The sequence below is a fragment of the Xenopus laevis genome, chromosome 8L, assembly GCF_017654675.1.
Source record: "Xenopus laevis strain J_2021 chromosome 8L, Xenopus_laevis_v10.1, whole genome shotgun sequence".
NCBI classification, from domain to species: domain Eukaryota; kingdom Metazoa; phylum Chordata; class Amphibia; order Anura; family Pipidae; genus Xenopus; species Xenopus laevis.
In genome coordinates this window covers 109,646,920-109,658,310 of record NC_054385.1, presented here as the reverse complement: position 1 = coordinate 109,658,310, position 11,391 = coordinate 109,646,920, and positions in this window count along the sequence as shown.

Sequence of the window (11,391 nt, the reverse complement as noted above, 5' to 3'; positions counted from 1 at the left end):
GGGCCCACTGGGTTTTTTGCCACTATCCCGCTGGCCCAGTTTGACCTTGAGGGCACCTGCCTGTTTAGTATCTAATTCCAAAACATAGGGCTTTAAGGAAGCTGGTCTGCTCGTTGATGCTAAAATAGCTTTTCCTTTTTACTCTTTGGGAAGGCTTTCCATGTAGGAACATTGTTGGTGGCACTGGTTTCTACCAAGACTGATTCATATTAGCATTCCAATTCATTCCACACTTTGACCACCTTTTCTGATATAGCAACCTTTCTGCTTACATTTACAATTCCATTATTTGTCTTTTTAATTTGGCAGTATGTACAAATAGTCTCCTTATTTATGTATGCCTAGCACAGGTCAGTTGCACATGCAAGACATCCCTTTAGAATATCTCTTTGTACAGCTTCAAACAGCCTTTGTCAGGATTTTCTGGTCTCTGGTCCCCTGGAGGTCTAAACTGTGTTCAGGGCCCCCTTAGTTTATAACAAGGTTAGAGATATAGGAAGACATTGGTTTATCAGTCAGTCATCCACAGTCCCAAGAGCATCTAGGGTAGAAATAGAAGTGTTCTCCCCAAACCCTACTCTAAATGACTTTCAAGATGGGGTTTTAGATATATTTAAGAGAGTAAACTAACAAACTCATACAATTATTCTTTAGTCTGAGCTCCCCACCTGCTCCAGCTTTCAAATGTTCTGTAATGCTACAAATGTATTGTTATTGCTACTTTTTATTACTCCTCTTTCTATCCAGGCCTCTCCTATTCATATTCTAGTCTCTTATTCAAATCATGGCATGGTTGCTAGTGTTATTTGGACCTTAGCAACTAGATTGCTGAATAAAAAAACAAAATAACTCAAAAACCAAAAATAATAAAAAATGGAAACCAATTGTAAATTGTCTCAGAATCTCACTCTCTATATCATACTAAAAGTTAACTTGAAAGTGAACAACCAGTTTAAGAGAAGACCTAGAGGGGCATGATTGTCCCAGTTTCATTTTGTAGTTTCTGGATATTCCTCCTGATTCTTTGGCTGCTAGATCATATCCTCAAGCTGCACTATTGCATAACAATTATCACACATGTTTGTAAGTCTTTAGGTGGAGATAAGAAAGATTCTGGGTTAAAAATAGAGAAACAGTAGCTATGAAAAAGGCAAACACAAACTTGTATTTTTGAAGCAAACACAGGTTCTAGTGTAAAGTATATTTAAGCAATACACAACCACTCCTTTTACAGCAATAATGGCTGTAAATGTTTTAAATGATACTAGAGGCAGCTGCAATAGTCTAAATGCTCCTGGGTACAAACCTAGCAAGCAATCTTTCAATTAGACCTGTAACTTAATATGGAAAGTAAGATTTTTCCAGATGTTATGACTGCTTTAAACCTCCATTGCTCCTTCACCCCTCTTCCTGATAATCCCAATTTTATTGGACAATGGAGAAGTAAAATAAACCAATAACCTGCTGCTAAGAGCCATTGAAATCCCCGTTGCTTTGATGGCAGGATTCCAGTGTAGTTTCTGGATAGTAAACACTGCTAAAAGCCATCAGTTGACACAGGATGTCGACGTATTGGCAAACTATCGTTTCTGTGTATTAAAATTTTATTTCATTGGCTGGATGTGTCTTCCGGACATTTCAGGAAACGACACAAGTGCTCCACAATAGGGATCTCACATATCAACGTTTGTTGTTGGATACAGAAAATCAGTCTGAGGCTCTTCAGTTGAGCCTATACTAAACCTGATGCATAGCCAACATGATGTTTCGGTCCCTACTCAAGAGAAAGGTCCCAGTTTCGGTGAGAAAGGTCCCAGTAGGGACCGAAATGTCACATTGGCTATGCATGCCTTACCAATTATATTCTTTTCACCATTATAAATAACCCTGTGTTCTTTCTGAAACGCAATATATATATATATATATATAGACAAATACAAGATTCCTCTGCACTCAACCCATTATCAATATATTTAAGACAGCGACATTTTGTGCATACTGCTACTGAAAAATGCCTTACCCTTTAAACAAAACAGGGATTGTTTGTCCATATATTGCAATATATTTAAGCTGGCCAACTACGTCAAAGTCATCCCATATCTGGCCAGTCCTATGCTCAATTTTCATCTGATTCATTAAGAATTCTATGGTTTAATTATACATTTTATAAAAGGGACGAATACGTTTTACCTGCAACTTACTAGCTGCTTTCAAAGTAAAACTCCCAAACTGGCTGCCCTTTTATTAGACACCAGTGGGATCACCTGACTATAGTTGGAGGGGGTGGGAGCTACAACATGGAGCTGGTCACTGCTCCTGTATAACTATAACAAACAGGGGAAAGTTGTGCTCACCACTAGTTTTTAAAATCATTAGGTGGGGGTGCAATGAGGGTGTGACCACACAAAACATATAGACAAATACAAGATTCCTCTGCACTCAACCCATTATCAATATATTTAAGACAGCGACATTTTGTGCATACTGCTACTAGTTTAAAAACTAGTGGTGAGCACAACTTTCCCCTGTTTGTTATAGTTATACAGGAGCAGTGACCAGCTCCATGTTGTAGCTCCCACCCCCTCCAACTATAGTCAGGTGATCCCACTGGTGTCTAATAAAAGGGCAGCCAAGTTTGGGAGTTTTACTTTGAAAGCAGCAAGTAAGTTGCAGGTAAAACGTATTCGTCCCTTTTATAAAATGTATAATGAAACCATAGAATTCTTAATGAATCAGATGAAAATTGAGCATAGGACTGGCCAGATATGGGATGACTTTGACGTAGTTGGCCAGCTTAAATATATTGCAATATATGGACAGACAATCCCTGTTTAAAGGGTAAGGCATTTTTCAATAGCAGTATGCACAAAATGTCGCTGTCTTAAATATATTGATAATGGGTTGAGTGCAGAGGAATCTTGTATTTGTCTATATGTTTTTGTGGTCACACCCTCATTGCACCCCCCGCCTAATGATTTTAAAAACTAGTGGTGAGCACAACTTTCCCCTGTTTGTTATATATATATATATATATATATATAAACAAGCAGATCTCCCTGTGTATGGCCTTAACACAAGATAACAGCTGCCTGGTAGATCTAAGAGCAGCACTCGATAGTAAAATCCAGGTCCCACTGTGACACATTCAGTTACATTGAGTAGGAGAAACAACAGCCTGCCAGAGAGCAGTTCCATCCTAAAGTGCTGGCTCTTTCTGAAAGCACATGACCAGGCAAAATGACCTGAGATGGCTGCCTACACACCAATATTACAACTAAAAATAAATAGTGGGCATACCTTGAGGCTCTGCTCCCCCCCCCCCCCCATGCAAGTCTTGCAGAACTGGGCACTGACAGATAGATGTGGAAAAAATGATTCTGGAAAACTGTAGGGGAAATGGAGAGTTGCTGTTTTCACTTTACACTATTTAAATAAATGAGCCCTAGAAGGTTTATTTTATGTCACTGTAAGATTAATGCCACACAGTTTTTCTATCATGCTCTGTCTCCATGAAAAATGTATCTGAACGATCAGATCAATTAGTAATTCAACTAGTTTTTCAGTGATCAGAAAATTTCAATAGTGTTCCATCCTTGATCCTGGCTCAAAATTCTCTGATATAATGTTTAAGATGGGGATCGCCATACCTGTGAAACACATTCAAATGTAAAAATAGTTCAGTTGTGAAAAAGTTTCCTAGGGGTGCCACATAAGGGATGTGGCAGATTAAGGACATTTGAGGCCCCTAGGCAACACTTTGCACAGGGCCCCCTTCTAGGGCAGGGCGCCATGTTTCTTTAAAAAAAGCCGACCGTCGTGTAAATACGCTAGTGGTTTAAAGCTTAGGCAATGATGCTAGCATATTTACGCGGTGGTCAGCTTTTTTAAAAACTGTGGTGCGCGCCATGCCTAAAACACTGCGAAGATCTGCAATTAACTTCCGAATTATTTGGAATTATTCTGCATAATTACTCTGCATAGATCTGCAATTAACTTTCGAATTATTTGTGCCCCCCACCCCTGTGCCTTGCTCTAGCTAGCTGACTGCAGTATCCGACGTGCTGCGCCAAAACGCAGGCGCCAAATCGGATGCGATGGAAGACAAGGTAAGCAACAGGAACGAAGCAAAGACCCAAAGAAGAAGGCAGACAGTGTCAAGGTTGCATCTGCTCTGCCTGCGTCTGACCGTGTGTGCACGAAAGCGCGCTGCGATCAACTCTCTTAAGCCTTCGGCACATACCAGTGATGTCACTGTTGAGCGCCTTCCAAAGAAGATAGTCAGCCCGGGCAGGCTTAGAGAGTTTGGGTTGGATACACTTGCATACACGCAGAGATGCACACCTGCCTGCGGCTGCCTTCAGTACCACTGCCTTGCTGCCGAAACATATCTCCTAGTCCCAGCAAGCCTGGGGGGGGCAGATCTGGTTAATTTTTTAAATAGAAAAATTTCAGTAGAAAACCCCTGGGCCCCTACCACTAATGGGCCCCAAGGCTATAGCCTAGGCGTTAATCCCCCCCTGGATGTGATTGGCTATGTGGACTGGCAGCCTATAGGACACTCTATTTCTCAGTACACCTGATTGTTATGCAACTAAAACTTGCCTCCAAGCCAATAATTCAAAAATAATCACCTGCTTTGAAGCCACTGGGAGCAACATCCAAGGGGTTTTTGAGGAACATGTTGCTCACGAGCCACTGGTTGATGAACTCATTGAGAGGCCTGTTACTGAACAAACTTAACTATACCTGTTTGAATATATTCATTCAGTGAATAAGGTTGTTTAAATAGGAATTGTGCGAGGCAACAGAACAGAGATGTCCAACTCCAACCTGAAAGACGTTTACAGGTCCAGACAAAGCATATACCGTCTTGACTACAGGTGGGCCTTTAGTAATTCAGACATTTTGGCAGTTCTTAATTTAGGCTAATCACATTACCTGCCCAGTTCAGGCTCTTCGGGTTTTTGAATCGCTCCCTTGCTGCTCCGCCTGTACTCTGCCCCAAGGATCGGTCTGAAAAGTCCTGCTCAACAGCTGTTTATTTTAAAGGTTCACCGGTTTTATGTCCTGACTGTGCAGCTGTTATCAATCTAAAGGTGCTTCTAACGCTGAGGCCTGTTCTGATGTATTCTGTCTTTGATACCTAATTTGGGAAATGGCATTGCACTCATGTAAATAGTCTATTCTTGTATAAGAAACTGTCATTTGACATCTTCAGATATCATTACCTATTTAAATATTTTCCTCGTTCCTTGTTAAATCTTCACATACATGGACTTTGCATCATCTGTTTTCTGAGAAGGCTTCGAAAACAGATTTTCTTTGTACTCCTGGCCAAAATATGTACTCTTACTCTAGTGTGTTGTGCACAGCTGGATGTTATAAGTACATATGTATACATACAACTGTATCTAACATTTCTCCAACATTTGTCTGTGTATGATAACTCAAGAACTCTCATTAGGGTCTTTAAGAAACAAGTATAGCAGTTCTGTGTGCCGATCAACCTCGGTATGAAGGCACTCTAGCGTAAGCCGGCCTTCAGCAGAGACCAAAACATGCATCACAGCCAGAGCTAATGCTTGCGTGTGGCTGAATTGCGGAACGTGAGGTCTTTTTATTTAAGATGAATGTGAACGTAATACTATATTTTTGGGTGGCTTAGAACTTTTTCAGAGGGAGAATCTAAGACACCCAGAACTTTATTATTTTTAAGTTCATAGTGCAAGATTGTTATCCATTTTCCAGAAACGCATTATCCAGAAATCTCTGAATTGTGGATAGCCATCTACCATAGAATGCAATTTTTTCCGAATACACCCCAACTTCACAAAAAAATTTGCAGGAAGGTATAAACTACTGACACACACACCTTTCAATCCATTTCCCACCTACATTGTAACATAGAAAGTAGGTTGAAAAAAGACACACATCCATCAAGTTCAACCTGTTTTACTTTTTTTTTTTACCTGCCTATCTGCCATTTTTGAATGATGTCAATGTATTCATATATCACTCAAAAATATCACCATTAAAAATATCAAAAATATCCCCATTATCACTTGCACAGTGTTGAGCTGCTCTGGACTTTCCATATTTGAAATGAACAATTGTTAAGCAACTATCCCACACAATTGTTGCCAGTGTGAAGCATGGCTAGAACAAGGGATTGAGTCTATGGCTACTTCAAGGGATACTGTCATGGAAAAACATCAGTTGATAGTGCTACTCCAGCAGACTTCTGCTCAGATTTCTTTATATTCAATTTTGAAATCTGACATGGGGCTAGACATATTGTCAGATTCCCAGCTTCCCCCAATCATGTGACTTGTGCCTGCACCTTAGGATGGAACTACTTTCTGGCAGGCTGTTATTTCTCCTACTTAATGTAACTGAATCAGTCTCAGTGGGACTTGGCATTTACTATTGAGAGCTGTTCTGAGATCTACCAGATGTCAGGACTGCCGGAAGCACCTGACAGCGCTGCTTACCTTCCCAGCGGTCGCAATGAAAATCCAAGATGGCGGCCCCCATGCTGAACACATGGGTGCGGTGTCGCTGCATGATGACGTCATCGCTTGTGCCCGGATTTTGTAATAAAAGGGTGCTCTGGTTGCTGAAACCCTGCCCAATTATAGGTCTTCAATCCTGTGAGTACCTGGGTGTATTATTGTCTGTCTGATTCCTGGTTTTGATTCCTACTAACGATTGTGCCTGATTCGTATTTGTGCTGCATACTTGGACTTTAACCCTTTTGGGCTTCCTCCTCGGTCCTCACTACTCCTTCTGGGAGCCGATAGGCCTTCTGACACCAGCTGTTATCTTGTGTTAGGGAGCTGCTATCTGGTTACCTTCCCACTGTTCTGTTGTTAGGCTGCTGGGGGGGTGATATCACTCCAACTTGCAGTACAGCAGTAAAGAGTGACTGAAGTTTATCAGAGCACAAGTCACATGACGGGGGGCAGCTGGGAAACTGACAATATGTCTAGCCCCATGTCAGATTTGAAAATTGCTCTTTTTTAAAATGGATTTCAGTGCAGAATTCTGCTGGAGCAGGACTATTAACTGATGTGTTTTGAAAAAAACATGTTTTCCCATGAAAGTATCTCTTTAAGTATAAAGATGTCATATGAGTGCGGACTTAATGCTCCAATCAAATGTTGAGTTCAGTGCCTAATGCAGAATTAGCAGAGGCCAAGCATATTGTGTGCTGGGGGCAGGTCTGGATTTGTGGAAAGGCCACCAAGGTCCGGGCCTAGGTCAGCAGGATTTTAGGGGGCAGCATGAAGCCCAACCACATCCGGAAGCTCTGGGGCTGATCATGAGATACAATAATTTTTTTAAATTCCCACTACTCAATGCTCCCGACCTGATGATTAAAATTTGTGCATGTGCACAAATTAAGGGGAGGAGACAGGGGTGACAAATGGCAGCGGGCCTAGGAGCGCCCGTTTTGTAAATCCAGCCCTGGCTGGGGGGTATAATACACTGAATTCAGATTTATCCAATGACTTAAAAAGGGCTAATCTCTCACTAAAGAGGCTGCACTATGTAATGCAGTCCATGTGTTTAACATTTCATAATATGGCATCAAGAACAAATATGGGCTTAAAAGGAGGCGACTCCCTGGTGGCTTTTGGGATATTCAGCAGGCCTGTGGACATCACACATGATTCCTACAGATCCCAGTCCCTCCACGTATTTATACAGAAGAGTACCTCTCAAGAAAAGCAGTGCTCAGCATCCTGCCTACCCTTGCTGGACCATTGCCAGAACTGCTTCTATATATTAAACATTCCACAAAGTCAGATAGGTTGCACTCTGCAGCATCTGTTTTCATCCCGTATCATCTACACGCAACAATGCAATTCTCCAAGCAGAAAACAAGGAAGGGGGTTTGCACCTGTGAAATCAGATTAATGCCAAGAAAAATAACCTATACAACAAAGTTCCAAAGCTGGAATATCCTCCCCACTTAGAAGCTCTTATGTTGTAACCACTCACCAGAACTTCACTGGTAATGATTCCATCATTGCATCCAGGGTGTTTGGCCTTTTGACCGTCATGATGTTCTCAGGGAGAACCGTTGCAGTCCAATCATTTCTCTTCCCGCTGACAAGCATGGGAAATGATCTGCTTATTGTAGGGCACAACCGAGGGGCACAGCTCAGAAACACTAAACTATTGCTTGGACCATACCATCTTGCAGTCATCTCCTGTTGGGATATGTCTTTTACATTGCTGTAAAGAGTTTGCTCGAAACACTTGACTATAACCGAGATTAAATTCCAAAATCTGTAGTTATTTCAATGGAAAAAGGAACACCCATCTTTCTTTTGTGTATGTATTAGTTGGCACCCTATGAAGAAATTCTTTACGTAGCCGCTGGATGACTTTGTATCCCCTAGTAACATCCCACAATCTATTGTAACTCGGCTGTCCAGACGTCTGGCCGTTCTTCACTGCAGCTCACATTGAATTCATGTAGCCTCCATCCCATGATTTACTCATTTTTACTCATTTGAGTCATTTTACTTGCTCATACTGCTCCATTCTAAAAAAATTAATGAATATATATATATATATATATATATATATATATATATATATATTAAAATGTACAAAAAATATATACTGTTACCTTAGTTACAGCTGTTAAGTACAAACATTGTCTTTCAACATAACCAGAAAGGAATTACTTAACGAGGGAATCCCCTAGAATCTAAATTCCCTCTGTTTTTGGCTGTTTTCTTCCTCTTTAAAAGAGGAAACATCCCTCATTACCCTTCTAGTGTGCAGCAGGAAAATCCCACATGAGGGGTGAAGCCTAAATTTCTCCAACTGCAGCATCCGACAGTTTATTCCCTCCTTTATATTTATCCAGTGAAATTATTAAGATATAAATATATATCTACTTCCCTCTTGCTCTGTCTTCCTTTGTTTCTGCGAAATTGTTATTGACATAGCTTGCATTCTCACTTTTGCCTAAGATGCCATGGTAGCTGGCTGGCAACAGCCCACAGGTTTCCTCCAGTAGCTGCTTGGTGTATAATCTCCTTAAAAGAAGGGTTTTGGTTTGACATTGCTGAAGGAGCACCTAGTCAGGGGCATGACTACAGAGGAAGCAGACCCTGTGGCTGCAGGGTATCCAGGAGGTATAGGGGCCCAATGAGGCCCTAATTCATATACGGTTTCAATAAATATTAGTAAAACAGTTTAATCTCTAGACATTTTGTGGGCCTGAAAAATAGTTTGCTGTGGTGCCCAGTAATATCCAGTTACATCACTGCACCCAGTCAAACATGACAAGTATTGGAATACTCCAAGCATAGCAGTACCATACCATCAAACAAACTGTCTAGTGGAACATTGCCTGTCCAGATTATAAGGAATATAAAACCTTGGACAAGACACAGTCCTGATTGACAAGACATTCATGGGCTACTGCATCATTATCCAGACCCCTGATATCATGAGCTGCTGTTAAACATCATGGCTCCACCACCCTGTCGTGGCCCCTAAATGTAACGGTACTCCAATGACGCTCCATCAAGCAATCTGAGCACCATTTACAAAGTTTGGCACTATGTTGTATATTGGAAATGTTGTATTGAGGGTTAAAAAAAAAACAAAAGAATGAATTGCAATGTTTCTTTGCACCAAAGGCTTTGCCCATTAGTAAAAGGAGCCTGTATATCCAGACATAGCACGGCCTGAAGAAACCCCCCTGATTTTGTTCACAGTGAGATACAGTCTATATTGTATGAAACATTGTCACAATATATATATTTCCTGCACTAGAACGATACACCACAAGTATGTTACAGTATTGTATCCCTTTCATTGATGCAGGTATGGGATCTGCTATCCAGAATGTTTGGGACCTGGCGTTCTCTGGATAAGCGTCTTTCCATAATTTGGATCTCTGTACCTAAGGGGTAATGTCACACTGTGAAATTCGGGGAGATTTAGTCGCCCAGCGACTAATCACCTTTTCTTTGGGGTGACTAATCTCCCGAACTGCTTCCGCCTGCTAGAATGAAAAAACGCCTGCGGCATGGCACTCGCGGCACTTCGTTTTCCAAAGCTGCCCAAAGAATCCTCATAAGGCAACTTCGGACGACTTCGGAAAACGAAGCTCCGCGAGTGCCATGCCGTAGGCGTTTTTTCATTCTAGCAGGGGGAAGCAGTTTGGGGAGATTAGTCGCCCCCAAAGAAGAGGCAATTAGTCGCCAGGCGACTAAATCTCCCCGAATCTCTAGGTGTGACTTAACCCTAACTCTGCTAAAATGCATTTATGCATTTAAAGGAACAGTAACACAAAAAAATTAAAGTGTCCTAAACTAATCAAAATATAATGTACTATTGCAATGCGCTGATAAAACTGGTGTGTTTGCTTCAGAAACATATCTATAGTTTATATAAACAGGCTGCTGTGTAGTCATCGGGGCAGCCATTCAAAGCTGAAAAAGGAGAAAAGGCACAGGATACACAGCAGATAACAGATAAGCTCTGTAGTATACAATGGGATTCTTCAGAATGTATCTGTTATCTCCTCTGTATCCTGTGCTTGAATGGCTGCCCCCATGGCTACACAGCAGCTTGTTTATATAAACTATAGTTGTTTTTCTGAAGTAAATACACCATAATTATTTAATTATTCAATGATTTTAATTAAAAAATGGAAGATAACCTTCCCAAAATTCTGAGCTTGATGAATTTATGAATAACAGATCTTATACCTGTATACAATCTATTTCTTACTATTTAGTTTTGTTTTTGTATCAGCTAATATCAGAAACACTTGAGATTTGTGACCCAGACTATATAAATGAACCCCATTTTAAAGGGGGAACATAGATTAACCTGTATGAATAATTGTGTTCTTAAGTCAGTGCTGTTCAATAGAAACACAGAGCAGTAATGGTTTATTGTGCATTTCTGTGTTTGGATGATTAAGGGGAAAAAGGCTTCAGTCCGTAGGAAAGGAAAGTATTTGGCTGAAAAGATCAGGGTTTCTAAAAAAAAAAAGAGTTAATTGTAGCAAAGAAGCTCTCATGCTGTGTAACATCTGTATAGCAGAGCAGCTGATAAACATCTGACTCCACTGACTGCCTTACACTCATGGGACATGGAAGCAAATATATGTTTTTTCACTCAATAGTGTCCAACTCATGAAAGCCTGAGAAATATTAGAGAAGGTTTACAAAAAAAATATACAGTGAGAGAAGAGCTAATCCAGTTACATGGTGCTAATTTGTTACATGCCGTCCCAGTTCAAAGGCCAGTACATTTTTGGATAATGCCTATAGTATTTGCTCCCCCAAAACACTCCTGGAAGCTTGGCCCGAGGAGCAATTTGGGGTGAACTTTTATCTGAACACAAAAATA